Genomic DNA, 17,178 nt, shown 5'->3' with positions numbered 1-17,178 from the left:
CAGTGAAGTTTCATGCTGTACTCACTTCTCTTCTACATGATCAAATTTCTGTATGTTGCCATTTCTCATTGTTCTTATGTTCTCTACACTTTTAAACTCTTCTTACTATGTAAAACAAATTTGTAATCTGCTTTCCATGCTTTCTTTCCACATCCTTACAAAGTCTTATTTCCCCCTCTGACTTTCCCCTGAGAAAGGTCCCAGATCAAATTTCAGGTGGTTGTTTTCAGTCCCAGCTACTTCCCTCCCTCCCCTCCCCTCTGGCGGAAATTCCATTACCCCCCTTAGTTGTGGTTGTTGTTTACCCCTATCCCATCTCAGGTCCCTGATAATCTTGTTTCCAAGAATTAGGAAACCTTTTACTCGCTGTCTTTTCTTTTTTTAAAGAAGATTCAGGGTCGGGTGCGGTAGCTCACGCCTGTAATCCCAGCACTTTGGGAGGCCGAGGCATTAGGGAGTACCTGCCTTAGAGGTGGTCCTGTGAATTAACAAGATTATGTGTTCAAAGGTTTAGTAAGACTATTAAGTATATAATAAGACTATATATATATATATTTTTTTCTACTTAAGCTGATTGGTTTCTCTTAAACTGTTCTTGAGTAGGTTGGCTTTTCCATTCTTTTCCTTGTAACAAAAGTGGATCACCTGAGGTCAGGAGTTCGAGACCAGCCTGGCCAACATGATAAAACCCTGTCTCTAAGAAAGATACAAAAAAATTACCCAGGCATGGTGGCAGGTGCCTGTAATCCCAGCTACTCGGGGGCCTGAGGCAAGAGAATCGCTTGAACCAGGGAGTTGGAGGTTGCAGTGAGCCAAAATCGTGGTACTGCACTCCAGCCTGGGCAACAACAGTGAAACTCCGTCTCAAAGAATAAAAGAAGATTCAGAAGAAAGTTTTTCCTCATTAAGGTGTTAATATGTTTTTTTCCTGGTGAGCCCAAACGACAACCTTGCTAAGCAATGGCTTTCAATGAAAAGCCATTTTTTAAACCAAAATAATGGATCTTTAATGTTAGAATTAAGGAATTTGGTAAAAATATAATTAGATATTGAATGCCCTCCTGGTATCCTGAACAGATAGCAGCCTCATCTACCCATTCATAAAGATTCACTTTTATTTTCCCTTCTCTAATTGAGTTGATTCTATTCTGAGGCTTTTTCCATATTCCGTGCTTATCATTCAAGAAAATTCTCCTTTCTCCTCAAATGAACGCATTATGGAAATTCGAGTGTGTCTTCTACTCAGTAAATACAGTTCTATGCACACTTTTTCTCAGTATTGTTTTGACTGATGGCAGAGAGTGCGAACCGCAGCTGGCTTCCCAACTTCGGAGTCTTACTTTGATGACATATACAGCAGCATATGTTGCTTGACACAAGCTCCTTCCTTCTCCGCTTCAGGGTACTTGTGGCCAAAGTTAGATGTTTAACCAACCACTTTCCACCTGGTGAGAAGGCACAAGCAACCTCTAAGGTCCCTCTTCCTTTTGTACTGAAGCAGCTACAACACGGTGAAGAAGGAAAGGAATCCTAAAAGAAGTGGGAACAAAGATGGAAGAGCACCAGACCACGGGATAGCCAGATGAGAGAGTGACAACAGGCTGACACCAGGGTGGGGGAGCAGGAAGCTAAAAGATGGAAATTGCAAAATTCCAAATTCAAAGCGAATTTGTGAAGTGGGGAAGGGGTCCTGGGGGATCTGGAAACTTAGGGTAAAACAGGAAGACATCAGGAGCACAGTGGAGGACAGGCAGGGCTGTCCTTGTAGCTTTGTCAGCGCAGGGAGGCCTTGATTAAAAAAGCAATACTCTGATAAAAACGGAAGCCCTTGTATCTTTGAGCATTTTCACCAACCAGACATCAGGGAAAGTGACTTGTTAAGACTGTGGTAAGGAGAGGAACAGGTGGCCACAGTTTTGTTTTCTTTCTTTCTTTCTTTCTTTCTTTTTTTCTCTAAAAACCAGTCAAGCAGACCCAGAAGCAGCAGTCAGACGACAAATTCTGGGCAGAACCCAAGATGGAAAAAGCAAATGTTTATATAAATAGAGGTGCAGAGCCCACAGCTTCCTGTTGACAAATCGACCTTCACTCTACCTCAAACCCTCATTTTTTTTTTAATAGCTGATAATGATTTTGTGTTATTTTTCAACTTGTCCAATCACTTAGAGTAAGGTTCTAGTTTATTCCTAACCCTTGGGCCTTGCAGTGCTTTTCTCTACCTCTGGTATTTTTCCCTTTCCTCTCCCTTTTCCTTTCTCCTGTGTGCTTACCTGGCTGTACATCTGTGCTGTGTAGCTTTATGGAGTGTTTGGTTAAATTTATGTAACAATCCATAGGGATTCAAGATGATCTCATAAATTTGTGGGAGATTCACCTTGTCTTCCCTCCTCCACCAAACAAACAAACAAACAGAAACCCCAAACCAAACCAGAATAGTTAAGTTTTGAGCAAGTATAAGGAAATTCATTTTCTGGAAAATAATCTGTATTATACTGAAGAGATTGATGGATGTTAAGGTATCAACTGCATCATCGTATACCATTTCCTAATATGTGCTTCTGTCCCAAATGATCAAACACAAGGAGTTATAATGAATGGTAATGAGAATTGTACACAAAAACATTTCTTCCATTTGTATAAAATTACCTCTATAAATCCATCTATTCTTGAAAATGGATGAGATTTTAGGGGAAAGGAGAATGAAGTGGTAGTAACACAAATAAGCAGGTCAGGCGCGGTGGCTCACACCTATAATCCCAGCACTTTGTTTGGGAGGCCGAGGCAGGAAGATCACCTGAGGTCAGAAGTTGGAGACCAGCCTGGCCAACATGGGGAAACCCCATCTCTACTAAAAACACAAAAATTAGCTGGATGTAGTGGCCTGCGCCTGTAGTCCCAGTTACTAGGGAAGCTAAGGCAGGAGAATCACTTGAACCTGGGAGGCAGAGGTTGTATGTAATAAGCCAAGATCTCAGGCCACTGCACTCCAGTCTGGGCAACAGAGTGAGACTCTGTCTCAAAAAAAAAAAAAACAAAAAAAAAAAACAAATAAGCTTATGAAAATGTGTAACATTAACATCAAAATCAATACATGTTGAAAACAAAAATGACTTCAAATACTTATATAAAATAATAAATGATAGCTCCTTAATTGGTTATTAAGAGAAACTGGTTTGCTGGAAGTTAATTTATAACTTGAGAAAGTCAAACAATTGTGGTCATTTATGTTGCCACTATCTGACAAAGACTGAGATAGAAAGATCTGACATAATGTAATAATTCATAATTAAAGTACAAGTACTCACAAGAATGCCAATATATTCTAATGAGATAGGGTAGGAAGAATTTATCTCTTGTCATGTAGAAACTAAAAACAATTATTACATCATTGATATATGGGACATCTAGATCCCCAAATCAACATGGTTCTAGGTACAATAAAAGCAACACTTACATCATCCTGTTCATTTTAATTTCAAATACTAGGTATTTGTTTCAGTGCCAGTCCAGACTTGGTACTCACTAGTGGTGTGATGTTAAGCAAGTAACTTCTCAACTGTAAACTGGTGGCAATATACCTGCCTTAGGGGTGGTTCTGTGAATTAACAAGATTATGTGTTCAAAGGTTTAGTAAGACTGTTAAATATATAATAAGACTATAGGGTTTTTTTTCTACTTTTTTTTTTTTTTTTTTTTTTTGAGACTGAGTCTTGCTCTGTCCCCCAGGCTGGAGTGCAGTGGTGCAATCTCGGCTCACTGCAAGCTCCGCCTCCCGGGTTCACGCCATTCTCCTGCCTCAGCCTCCCAAATAGCTGGAACTACAGGTGCCCCGCCACCTCGCCCAGCTAATTGTTTTGTATTTTTAGTAGAGATGGGGTTGCACTGTGTTAGCCGGGATGGTCTCGATCTCCTGACCTCGTGATCCGCCTGCTGGGATTACAGGCGTGAGCCACCGTGCCCGGCCTTTTTTCTACTTAAAGCTGATTGGCTTCTCTTAAACTGTTCTTGAGTAGGTTGGCTTTTCCATTCTTTCCCTTGTAACAAAATGACATGAACCTTGTTGGATAGTCAATGAGTAGGAAACTTGCAAAAAATGTGCAATACCACAAATACTAGTTTCTCTACTGTTTAAAGTGTGTTTAAATTTACCTTTTTTTTTTTTCCTCATACAGATGGGGGTCTGGCTATGTTGCCCAGACTGGTCTTGAACTCCCAGTCTCAAGTGATTCTCCCACCTTGGCCTCCCGAAGTGTTGAGATCACAAGCATGAGCCATTGTTCCTGGTCCTAATTTAAATTTAATTACAAATTATTTTTTGGCCAGATTAGGTAGCTCACATCTATAATCCCAACGCTTTGTGGGAGACCAAGGCAGGAGTTCAAGACTAGCCTGAGAAACACAGCAAGACTGTCTCTACAAAAAATTAAAATACTAGCCAGGCATGGTAGCTGCCCCTGTAGTCCTAGCTACTGTGGATGCTGAGGCAGGAGGATTGCTTGAGGCCACAAGGCCGAGGTTACAGTGAGCTATGATGGTACCACTGTACAACAGCCTGGGTGACAGATTGAGATCCTGTCTGTAAAACAATTTTTTAAAAGTAAAACTTTTTTAAAAGTGGAATTAATCCAAATTTGGTATTTGGAACTCTGGGATTTGGTATTTGGAACTCCCACCATGAACAGATAAACAGTAAGTCTAGTGACTTTGGGAATCTAATTTGTTTCTCTTTCAGTAGATTGTATTTTTTATTCCAGGTTTTCTAAGGCGTAGCGTCCCAAACAAACCTTTGGCAAGCAAGTAAACTACTCCTTTGTCTTGGAGTCTTCCTTTTGCGACTGAATGAACTTTTAGAACTTTTAGAAGTTTGGTATTTGGAACTCAAACCATTGTTATGGTTTGAATGTTTGTCCCCTCCCAAACTCATGTTGAGTTTTAATTGATGTGGGGTCTTTAAGAGGTGATTAGGGGTCGGGCATGCTGTAATCCCAGCACTTTGGGAGGCTGAGGCTGGTGGATAACCTGAGGTCAGGAGTTCGAGACCAATCTGGTCAACATGGCGAAACCCTGTCTCTACTAAAAATACAAAAAATTAGCCAGGTGTAGGGGTGGGCACCTTATAATTCCAGCTACTTGGGAGGCTGAGGCAGGAGAATTGCTTGAACCCAGGAGGTGGAGGCTGCAGTGAGCCAAGATTGTGCCATTGCACTCTAGCCTGGGCAACAAGAGCAAAACTCCATCTTAAAAAAAAAAAAAAAAAAGAAGAAGAAGTGATTAGGGCCAGGAGCAGTGGCTCACATCTGTAATCCCAGCACTTTGGGGGACTAAAGCAGGAAGATGACTTGAGGTAAGTAGTTCAAGACCAGCCAACTCCAGCCAATATGGTGAAACCCTATTTCTACTGAAAATACAAAAATTAACTAGGTGTGGTGGCAGGTGCCTGTAATCCCAGCTACTCAGGAGGCTGAGCCATGAGAATTGCTTGAACCTGGGAGGCGGAGGTTGCAGTGAGCCAAGATCGCACCACTGCACTCCAGCCTGGGTGACAGAGCGAGACTCCATGTCAAAGAAAAGAAGGGAAGGGAAGGGAAGAGAAGGGAAGGGAAGGGCAGGGAAGGGCAGGGAAGGGCAGGGAAGGGCAGGGAAGGGCAGGGAAGGGCAGGGCAGGGAAGGGAAGGGAAGGGGTGACGGCAAATCCATCATGAATGGATTACTGCTGCTGTTATTGCAGGGTTAAGTTAGTTATCATGAGACTGGGTTTATAATAAAAGTGAGTTTTGCCCGATTTCTTCTCTCTGCCTCATCAGTTTGCTTGCACTTTCTGTCCTTCCACCATGGGAAGACTCTCATCAGATGATGGCACCATGTTCTTGGGCTTCTCAGCCTCCAGAACTGTGAGAAATAAATTTCTTTTCTTTATAAATTACTCAGTGGGTGACAGATTCAATAACAGAAAATAGACTAAAACAACAACAACAACAATAACAACAACAACTTTTTCATAAAGTGTTCTGTGCTTTTTTAAAAACAAACATCATATTCCTTGTGTGGTGAGAAGCAGAAGTATTATTATTCCTATTTTTCAGACAGAGAAAAAGGTTTAATAAGACCTAATCAAGTTCACACAGTTTTGGTGCAGCAGAACCATGCCTGAACTCTAAAACTCTAAAACTTCTAAAAGGTCTAAAAGTTCTAAAAGTTCATTCAGTCGCAAAAGGAAGACTAAGACAAACGAGTTAGTTTACTTGCTTGCCAAAGGTTTGTTTGGGAGGCTACGCCTTAGAAAACCTGGAATAAAAAATACAACCTACTGAAAGAGAAACAAATTAGATTCCCAAAGTCACTAGACTTACTGTTTATCTGTTCATGGTGGGATTTTTTTTAAAAAAATTTTAATTCTTTGAGACAGAGTCTTACTCTGTTGCCCAGGCTGGGGTGCAGTGGTGTCATCTTGGCTCACTGCAACCTCCGCCTGCCAGGTTCAAGGGATTCTCATGCTTCAGCCTCCTGAGTAGCTGGGATTATAGGCATGCACCACCATGCCCACCTAATTGTTTTTGTATTTTGGGGTTTTGTTATTTTGGCCAGGCTGGTCTCAAACTCCTGGCCTCAAGTGATCCTCCTGCCTCGGCCTCCCAAAGTGCTGGGATTATAGGCATAAGCCACCACAACCTGTCAGATTTTTTTTTTTTTTTGCATATGGTTCTCATATCCTCAAAGATTATTACCCACCTTCAGAGATTGCCATTGGCAAAGTCAGAGATGCAGTTGTTTTCATGAGTCAGTAACTTATGGAGGAGACTTGAAGGTTTCATTTATTTTGGAAATTAGAATTAGAGGTTATGGCCCTGCTTATTTGTTTTCTTGCTTACCTCAAGGTGCAGAATGCTTTTATGTCCACTGGATGTGAAGTGCTCTCTTATTCAGAATTGAGGCAGAGAAACTTAGTGTGGTGGCTCCTGCCTATAATCCCAGCTACTCCCCAGGCTGAAGCAGGAAGACTCCTTGAGCCCTGGAGTTCAAGGCCACCCTGGGCAACAAAAGGTGTGAGACTCTTGTCTCACAAACAAACAAACAAAACAAAAAAACAAAGTTGAGGCAGAGTACAGGTGTCTGTTGTTTTCACACATCACACACACTACCAGGAATTCTATGGAGACTCAGCCAGTGGCTGTTAGCTATGAATCTGACCAGAAACAAGAACCTGGAAAAGGCCAAAGAGGTTCCGATTTTTCCTCTTCTCAGAAGGGTAGAGAATCAGTGCGTTTACTGGCTCATCAGTCTTTCTCTTTATCCTGATTTCTTTGACTGACTCCTTCAGGAAGGATAGCCTATGTGTCGGAGCTAGACTATATGGGTGCAATTCCTGACTCCACCTGTTCTACGGTGAGCAGGCCTGTGCAAACCTACCCCCAACGGCTGAGGGAGCTGAAAGGCCAGATAAAGAGGCAGACATGCCCAGTTTCTCAGCAAAAAAGCATTTAATAAGAACTTAAAAGCAGAAGCCATGTCCCAGGCATCTGCAAGATGGTGGATCCCCTTGCCGTTACCCCAACCCAGACCCAGGGCTTATATACCGTAGGGAAAGGGTATCCATGCTTCAGAAGGGATGTGTAAGACAATTGAAGCTGACTCCTCAGGGAAAGGCAAGAATGCTACCTGCATCATAGCCTATTGAAGGGGTGGCCTGCCCCTCCACACCTGTGGGTGTTTCTCGTTAGGTGGAACGAGAGACTTGAGAAAAGAAATAAGACACAGAGACAAAGTATAGAGAAAGAAAAGCGGGGGCCCAGGGGACCGGCGCTCAGCTGACAGAGGACCCACGCCGGCACCGGTCTCTGAGTTCCCTTAGTATTTATAGATAATTATCTTTACCATCTTAAAGATAAGGGAGTGGCAGGACAATAGGATCGTTTTTAGGGAGGAAATCAACAGTAAGACATAAGAACAAGGATCTCTGTGACATGAATAAGTTTAAAGGAAAATCCTGTGCCTTGAGATAAACCTTTTAGCGGCATTGTTTCATCCTATCACATGGGGATAAACCTTGGACAATACCTAGCTTTTCTAGAAACAAAGACACACCCTGCACGCCCAAAATCCATTAAACCTTGAGTTACCACAGCACATGTCTCTTGCAAGGACAAGGTTGGGGGTAGGGTCACAGATTAACAGCATCTCAAATACAGAACAAAATGTGAGTCTCTTATGTCTACTTCTTTCTATATAGACACAGTAACAGGCTGATCTCTTTCTTTTCCCCACACCTATAATTTGCTTAAGGGCAGGATTCATAGTAAGTGCCTGTTTATGATAACATCAAGGTTTTTTTAATCTAGGGGCTAGACTTTTGGTAAATATGTGTTCTTTTTTTTTTTTTTTGAGACGGAGTCTGGCTCTGTTGCCCAGGCTGGAGTGCAGTGGCCGGATCTCAGCTCACTGCAAGCCCCGCCTCCCGGGTTCACGCCATTCTCCTGCCTCAGCCTCCCGAGTAGCTGGGAGTACAGGCGCTCACCACCTCGCCCGGCTAATTTTTTTTGTATTTTTAGTAGAGACGGGGTTTCACTGTGTTAGCCAGGATGGTCTCGATCTCCTGACCTCGTGATCCGCCCGTCTCGGCCTCCCAAAGTGCTGGGATTACAGGCTTGAGCCACCGCGCCCGGCCTGTAAATATGTGTTCTTAACAGTAGATAAAGTAGAAATATTAGAGGTATTACTGGAACTGGGAGTTAATCAGAAGTCAATATGGTGTTTGAGTAGCCAAGATGAAGTTACTTTAGCCTCCACGCCACCATTATGATTCAAACCATTCTATGCCTCACTTTTCTCATCTGTAAAAGAGATCAGTGATATAAAACCCTTAAGGCGGCTGGGCACGGTAGCTCATGCCTGTAATCCCAGCACTCTGGGAGACTGAGGCGGGCGGATCACAAGGTCAGGAGATCGAGATCATCCTGTCTAACATGGCGAAAACCCGTCTCTACTAAAAATACAGCAAATTAGCCGGGCATGGTGGCGGGTGCCTGTAGTCCCAGCTACTCAGGAGGCTGGGGCAGGAGAATGGCATGAACCCGGGAGGCGGAGCTTGCAGTGAGCCGAGATCCCGCCACCGCACTCCAGCCTGGGCGACAGAGTGAGACTCCGCCTCAAAAACAAACAAACAAACAAACAAACTCTTAAGGCTACTGCAAGATTACATAAATTAAGTGGTTTAGAGTAGCACGCGGCACATAGGCCCTATGTAAGTGTGAGTCATTATCCTTCAGTCAACAAACAACTTTAGAACACCAAGTGCCCAGGTCAGTGCTGGGATGCAGAGTTAACTAAGACATGGCCTCCGCATTTATTAGAGTCACTTCTTTTATTTATTTTTTTTTTTGAGACACTCTGTCACCCAGGCTGGAGCACAATGGCACAATCACACTCACTGCAACCTCTGCCTCCTGGGTTCAAGTGATTCTCCTGCCTCAGCCTCCTGAGTAGCTGGGAGTACAGGCGCGCACCACCACACCCGGCTAATTTTCGTATTTTTAGTAGAGACGGGCTTTCATCCGTTGGTCAGGCTGGTCTTAAATCCTGACCTCGTGATCCGCCTGCCTCAGCCTCCCAAAGTGCTGGGATTACAGGCGTGAGCCACCAGGCCCGGCCTAGAGTCACTTCTTAGTATTGCTCAAGTTGTTTCTTTCTGCTTTTAATAACACCTTTTGCCTCCTACAATGACATTCATTTTCTTGTTTTCTTTTCAAGTTTTTATCATTTTTGATAATAAAAAATTAAGTAATGCTTTAAATTATACTATAAATGTATCACGTGTCCTCCTGTTCAGGGAAAACATACATCTGCTCACCGCCTTTAGTTCCCCTCTTCACATCTGCTGCCTAGTTTTGGCCAAGTGAACTTTCCATTGATATCCTGGGCTCTTTCCTCCCATTCCCATATCTGTTCTTTCTTCTCGGTCCCAGAGCCCTTGTCATCTTTTTACCCCTTATTTATGGATTTTCTCCTCTGATTGTACAAACTAATAACATACCTGAAGAGAGAACAGCCCAGTCATTGCTTGTTTCTTTTTTCTGGCTATTCAGTCCCTAGAAGTCTCTGAGTTTAATCAGGTTTTTTTTTTTTTTTTTTTTTTTTTTTTTTTCCTGGGGAAAGAGCTTTAATATTCTGGTACACCATGGTGAGCAGAAGCCCAGGCAAAACATCTACACAGGCAGGTGTGTGTGGTTTTAAGCCCACTAGGTCCCACTTTCTCTCATCACAGTCCCTCCCTAAGGTGCTGCCTAGAATTCTGCACAAGCATTCTTACTCCCAAAGCACAGGGCTTTCTTCCAGCTTGCTTTTCGAAGGAGGCATCTCAACCAGAAGGGCAAAGACAGAAGAAAAAGGAAAAACCAGGCAGAGACGCTGATACAGAGTTTATTGTTACGTGTTTGGCTGGGTGCAGAATTGCCCTCCCCACCCCTGGCCACCCTGGCCTCCCGGGAGGAACAGGCAGAGATGGCTCCAGATGGCTCTTGGCTGCCACTCTAGGCCTCAGGGCTTACACAATGAGCACAGCGGGTTCCACCTTCCGATAGGAAGTGCAAACTCGAATTCACAGTCAGACTTCACCAGGAGGGAGAGATGGTCTTTGGCTGAAGGCACTTTAATCAGGGAGCAAACCCAATGCCAGGGTTTGTCTTCCTTCTCGTTACTCTGATAAATCTAGACGCCACTCTGTTGGAAAACCAGCACTGCCTGCAGCTGGGGTTAGTGCACTGACCGAGTGAGGCATGAGACCCGCTCACTGAGAACTTCTCATTAGGGCTGTTAGCGTGGTCAGCCAGCAGCTAGCATGGAGTGAACTCTTTTCCACAGGCAGCCTCATACTTCTTGAGCCGGCCCACTATCTTCTGGGTGCCATGCAGACCCACAAAGCAGAAAGGCCCTCCAAGACAAAGCGGGAAGCCGAGCCCAAAGATGGCTGTGATGTCTCCCTCTGCAGGTGTGGCCAAGATCCCCTCTCGCAGGCACGTGACTGCCTCATCCACAAATCTTGTCGCCAGGCGGAACTGGATGTCTTCGCCCAAGGAGACTTTAGACTTAGGAGGCATCTTTAGACTCACTAAGATACTATCCACGTCAGAATTCAAATTCTTACTCTTCACATTCACGCCCTTCCCAGACTTGCAACCTAGGAAGCCCTTGAACACCATCTGTGTCAGCAGTTCTGGGTTTCCACCTCCACACCGCTCCCCAAAGGCTTTGCGCAGATCTTCCGCCACGTGTTTCGCTACATCCACCCCAACTTCATCCACCAGTGTGGCGGCACCCACAGGAAAGCCAAAGCTTGTGGTCAGGGAATCCAGCTTCTTGAGGTCAACTCCTTCCTGGAGGATTCAGATGACTTCAGACATCATGGGCGAAAGACATCTGGTGGTATAGAAGCCAGGTCCATCCTTAACCACAATGATGACCTTCGCCTGCTTGAGACCGACTGCTACAGCTGAAGCACTGGTGTCTTTGGAAGTTTTCTCAGTTGTAATCATCTCCAGCAGCTGCATCTTGTCAATGGGAGAGAAGTAGTGCATGCCAATCACCTTCTCAGGTCTTTTGCTGACAGCAGCGATTTCACTGATTGGGAAAGCAGATGTGTTACTGGCAAAGACACAGTGATCTGGAACCACCGCTTCTACTTCCTTTAGCACTCTGTGCTTAAGACTAAGGCCTTCAAACACAGCTTCAATGACCATGTCGACCTTTAAAACATTGCTAATCAAGCTGCCCAGTCAAGTTGCTGAAGATGGAATCCCTTTCAAATGATTCCTCTGGAGGTTTCAAATGATGTTAGAGCTTTCTTCTTCACTTTATCATTCAATCCTTTGAACACTTGTTGCTGTCCTTGGCCTAGCCTAGTGAGTGTGGCATCTTTAAGTATAGTCTTTAGCCTCTTATCCACAGAGACTTGGGCAATGTCTGCTCCCTTCAGCCCTTCACCAAGAATAACCAGATGCTTCACATCCTTCTGTGGAGCTCCAAATTTATTCTTCTTGCACAAGACCTGACCATGGCAGAATCCCATCAAGGCCTTTGATTCATTGGTCATTGCAAGCTCTCCAAATTTCTGAGATTCAGAGAGATAACCAGCATCACTCCCTTGCTCAATTCCAGTCTTTACCACATCAATTATTTTCAGAGGCGCAGTATAAAGACCTTTAGTCTCCTTTCGCACTTTTTCTTCTACTTTTTTGGAAACCTGTTGCCTGACAAATGGAATGGTCATGGCGTACCCTGTCAATTTTTCCACCAATCCCTTGTCTCTCTTTGGAGAGATCTTATCAGCTAGACCTTTGGCGAAAGTAATGGCAACTTCTTCTTGGTATTCGATTGCCCGTTACTCTGGAGGTTTTAGTCCTGTTCCCAGGGGTTCCACCAATCGGTCAACCAGTCCCATTTTCTTTGCCCTGTCTGCATGAATGTTTCTACTAGGCAGCATCATGTCAAAAGCAGCAGGCACACCCACCATTTTGGGCAACCTTTGTGTGCCTCCTGCTCCTGGTAAGAGCCCCAGCAAGACTTCAGGGGCACCTAATATGTTTTTCCGTCTTTTGTTGCTATTCTGTATTGGCATGAAATGGCAAGCTCAAGTCCTCCTCCCAGGCAGGATCCATTGATGGATCAAACAGGCTTTGTGACCTTCTCAAGTTTCTCAAATGTTCTCTATGCTTCTTGTGACATCTGTGTTACTTCTTGAGGGGTCTTGCAAGTGGCTAACATGTTGATATCAGCACCTGCAATAAAGCAGCCTGGCTTTGATGAGATAAGGGCGGCACTTCTGATGTGATTAGTAACCCAGATTTCATTCATAACTTCTGTGAACTCTGAATGCAGCTCTTCATTCAGTGTATTTACTTTTGAATTGGGAGAGTTAATTCGAATAATTGCCACATCCCCTTTGACTCCATGGTTCATATGGGTTCTGGTCAGCAAAGCGGAAGACTGTAAAACTGCAGCATATATAACTTCGGGAGCAGAGGATCCTGAAGGCAGAGAAGTGGCTGAGGATGCCAATTGCCCAGTGGGCCACCATGTTGAGTTGAAGAGGACAGCAGTGGAGAGCGCTTTTAGCGGGGCCGGCCGAGCGGAGGAGTTTTCCTCTTAATCAAGATTTTAAAAAATTGAGGTGAAATTGACATAACATAGTATTAAGCATTTTAAAGTATACAATTCAGTGGCATTCAGCATATACAGACTTGTGTAACTACCACCTCTATTTTCAAAATTTTTTCCTATCCCCAAAAGAAAAGCCCACATTCCTTAAGCAGCCACTCCCTAGTCTCCTCTCTAGCTCCTGGGCAACTACTGGTCTGCTTTCTGCCTCTAGGGATTTACCTATCCTGGATATATTTTCATAGAAATTGAATACTTCCATATAAATGAAATCATGCACAATGTGACCTTTCTAGTATGTCTTAAGATTTTAGGATTATTTGCATGGAGCATAAATAACTAATTACAGAGCACATCCAGGAAAATTGTCTCAATGGAGAATTTTGATTTTATTTAATTTTTGCTGTAGCCATGCCTCCTTTAGGGAACCTGTGGATGGAGGTCTAAAGTAACCTGAATGCATGGAGGTAGGGGCAGGCTGAATAAATTACCCACAGTGCTGGCATGTACTGAGTGAGTTACTAGTGTTGTTTTCTAACTGTGCTGAGATGGTTGACTCTTCCTTTCCTCCTCTGGTAACAAAGTGAAAAGGCCCTCATTGATTGCTACTTTTAGCCAATGTGTGGATGCCGGTGGGGAGTGTGTGGATCGGTGGGTAAAAGGGGTGAGGGGTTGTGGGGAGGGAGAAACTGGCTGCAGTGTGAACTAAAGAATTTGGAGCTGTTGATGTCGTTTGCTTCTCAGATCTCATTAAGGACACTGATTTTAATGAAAACGAGAGGGGTTGTGATTTGATTAGTAGTGACTGAATAGATTATCATAAAAGAAAGGCAATCACCAGTGCAGACCCTAAAAGAAAAAACGCAGCCCGGTGCAGTGGCTCACTCCTATCCTAGCACTTTGGGAGGCCGAGGCAGGTGGATCATGAGGTCGGAGATGGAGACCATCCTGGCTACCATGGTGAAACCCCGTCTCTACTAAAAATACAAAAAATTAGCCGGGTGCGGTGGCAGGCACCTGTAGTCCCAGCTACTCAGGAGGCTGAGGCAGGAGAATGGCGTGAACCCGGGAGGCCGAGTTTGCAGTGAGCTGAGATTGCACCACTGCACTCCAGCCTGGACGACAGAGCAAGACTCCGTCTCAAAAAAAAAAAAAAAAAAAAAAGAAAAGAAAAAAAGAGCCGAGGAGGAAGAATTTGCCAACATGGTTCCAGGACTTCAAGAATCTCTGGAAAGAAGTATCTTTAGAGATGAGAATGGCAATTCTACAGATGGCATGGTGTTTCTAATATGCTATAATTTCCTTAGGAACTGTCCCTCATCCATTTTAGAGCTAACTGGGTCAATATTTACTCTACTAATCTTTGGAATCATATCAGACCTTACATTGCATCTCTGAGCAAACAACTAACATGGAATTTGGTCTTTGGAATGTATCTACCCACAAAGAGAAAAAAACCCTGTGAAGAGTTCCATGTAATTTGGAACACCTCTAATTTTCCCTGGCATTTCAATTCGTTGAAAACTGTCCTCCTTCCCCCGTAACCCCATGACAGCTTAAAAAAATTTATTTTGTCATTTTAGAGCTGGATGAGACTTTGGAAATCTTCTAGGCCAATATTTATCAAAGTTCGCCTCCAAACTGACCACCAGCTTTGGAATGAATTATTGGCATGTTTTTCAAAAACGCAGAGCCCTGGGATGCACGAAGTCAAAATTTGTGGAATCTGCAATTTTATGCACTCACTCACTCACACCAAAATGTGAGAACCATAAATCTACTCATATTTCATAACTAATCAGAAAACTTTGAACCATGGGTGCAGATAACTTGTGGATGGTCACAACTTATATTTTTGAAATATCTCATCTTCTTTTTTTTTTTTTTTAAAGAGCAGCTTTGAAGTAGAAGGATGAAATTTTTGTTATTCTTTTTTTTTTTAAAACACCCCAAACAAAAAAAAAAACAAAACAAAAAACACCAAACAAAAACAACCCCAAACAAGTTTTTTTTAAATTTTACTTTAAGTTCTGGGATACATGTGCAGAACTTGCAGGTTTGTTGCATACGTATACATGTGCCATGGTGGTTTGCTGCACCTATCAACCCATCATCTAGGTTTTAAGCCCTGCATGCATTAGGTATTTGGCCTAATGCTCTCTATCCCCTTGCCCCCCAACCCCCAACATGGCCCCGGTGTTTGATGTTTCCCTCCCTGTGTCCATGTGTTCTCATTGTGCAACTCCCACTTATGAGTGAGAACATGCAGTGTCTGGTTTTCTGTTCTTGTGTTAGTTTGGTGAGAATGATGGCTTCCAGCTTCATCCATGTTCCTGCAAAGGACAATAACTCATTATTTTTTTTATGGCTGCATAGTATTCTCTGGTGTATATGTGCCATATTTTCTTTATCCAGTCTATCATTGATGGGCATTTGGGTTGGTTCCAAGTCTTTGCTATTGTCAATAGTGCTGCAATAAACATACATGTGCATGTGTCTTTATAGTAGAATGATTTATAATCCTTTGGGTATATACCCAGTAATGAGATTGCTAGGTCAAATGGTATTTCTGGTTTTAGATCCTTGAGGAATCGCCACACCGTCTTCCACAATGGTTGAACTAATTTATACTCCCACCAACAGTGTAAAAGCATTCCTATTTCTCCACAGCCTCACCAGTATCTGTTGTTTCCTGACTTAATAATCACCATTGTAACTGGTGTGAGATGGTATCTCATTGTGATTTTAATTTGCATTTCTCTAATGACCAGTAATGATGAGCCTTTTTTCATGTGTTTGTTGGCCACATGAATGTCTTCTTTTGAGAAGTGTCTGTTCATATCCTTTGCCCACTTTTTGATGAGGTTATTTTTTTTTTTGTAAATTAGCTTAAGTTCCTTGTAGATGCTGAGATATTACATCTTTGTCAGATGGGTAGACTGCAAATTTTTTCTCCCATTCTGTAGGTTACCTGTTCACTCTGATGACAGCTTCTTTTGCTGTGCAGAAGCTCTTTAGTTTAACTGGATCCCATCTGTCAATTTTGGCTTTTGTTGCGATTGCTTTTGGTGTTTTAGTCATGAAGTCTTTGCCCATGCCTATGTCCTGAATGGTATTGCCTAGATTTTCTTCTAGGGTTTTTATGGTTTTGGGTTTTACATGTAAGTCTTTAATCCATCTTGAGTTAATTTTTGTATAAGATGTAAGGAAGGGGTCCAGTTTTCTGTTTTCTGCATATGACTAGCCAGTTTTCCCAGCACCATTTATTAAATAGGGAATCCTTTCCCCATTACTTGTTTTTGTCAGGTTTGTCAAAGATCAAATGGTTGTAGAGGTGTGGCATTGAAATATCTCATCTTCTAATATACCAGTTATTAAATATACCAGTTATTGTAAGATAATATTTTATAAAAATAGTTGTTATTTATAGAGTAACTTCTGTGAGACACTTGTTTATGTTATTATCATTTTCAAGACAGGGTCTCACTATGTAGCCCAGGCTGGTCTCAAACTCCTGACCTCAAGTGGTCCACGAGCCTCAGCCTCCTAAAGTGTTGGGATTACAGTCATGAGCCTCCATGCCTGGCCTATGTTATCTTTGGCTATCCTGCAAAATAGCTGTTTCACCTCTGAGCCACCTCAGATATTTATGCCTGAACATAGGAATAATAATATTTCCTACCTCTTGGATTTAAAGGAGATACTATATGCAATGTGCTTCCATAAAGTAAGTACACAATAAACATTAGCTATTATCACTATTATTTGATCACATTTTATACATGGAGGAACTGAAACATGTGACATTAGGTAACACATTCAAAGAAATGTGGAGGAGGAGGATGGTTAGGAAATGGTGTAGACAGAATTCAAATCTCTACGTGCTAGATTACAAAACCTAACTTTTCCTGCTACTCTACATCTTATATGTGCATGATCAGAGAAGGTTCCTTAGTTCATTTTCCCATTAAAAATAATTCTTTTGTTTTAGCCCTTTGCCCAGTCCTAGATTTTTGATACATTCTTGTTTAC

General features: G+C 42.9%; 1 pseudogene; it reads right to left on the bottom strand.

Moving 5' to 3' along the window:
* Positions 1–10,646: 10,646 nt before the first annotated feature.
* LOC126930491 (trifunctional enzyme subunit alpha, mitochondrial-like) lies at positions 10,647–13,079 on the bottom strand (annotated as a pseudogene).
* Between the last annotated feature and the right edge of the window lie 4,099 nt (positions 13,080–17,178).

Source organism: Macaca thibetana, chromosome 11 (genome assembly GCF_024542745.1).
Source record: "Macaca thibetana thibetana isolate TM-01 chromosome 11, ASM2454274v1, whole genome shotgun sequence".
Taxonomy (NCBI): Eukaryota; Metazoa; Chordata; class Mammalia; order Primates; family Cercopithecidae; genus Macaca; species Macaca thibetana.
This window is presented reverse-complemented; position numbering and strand designations above follow the sequence as displayed.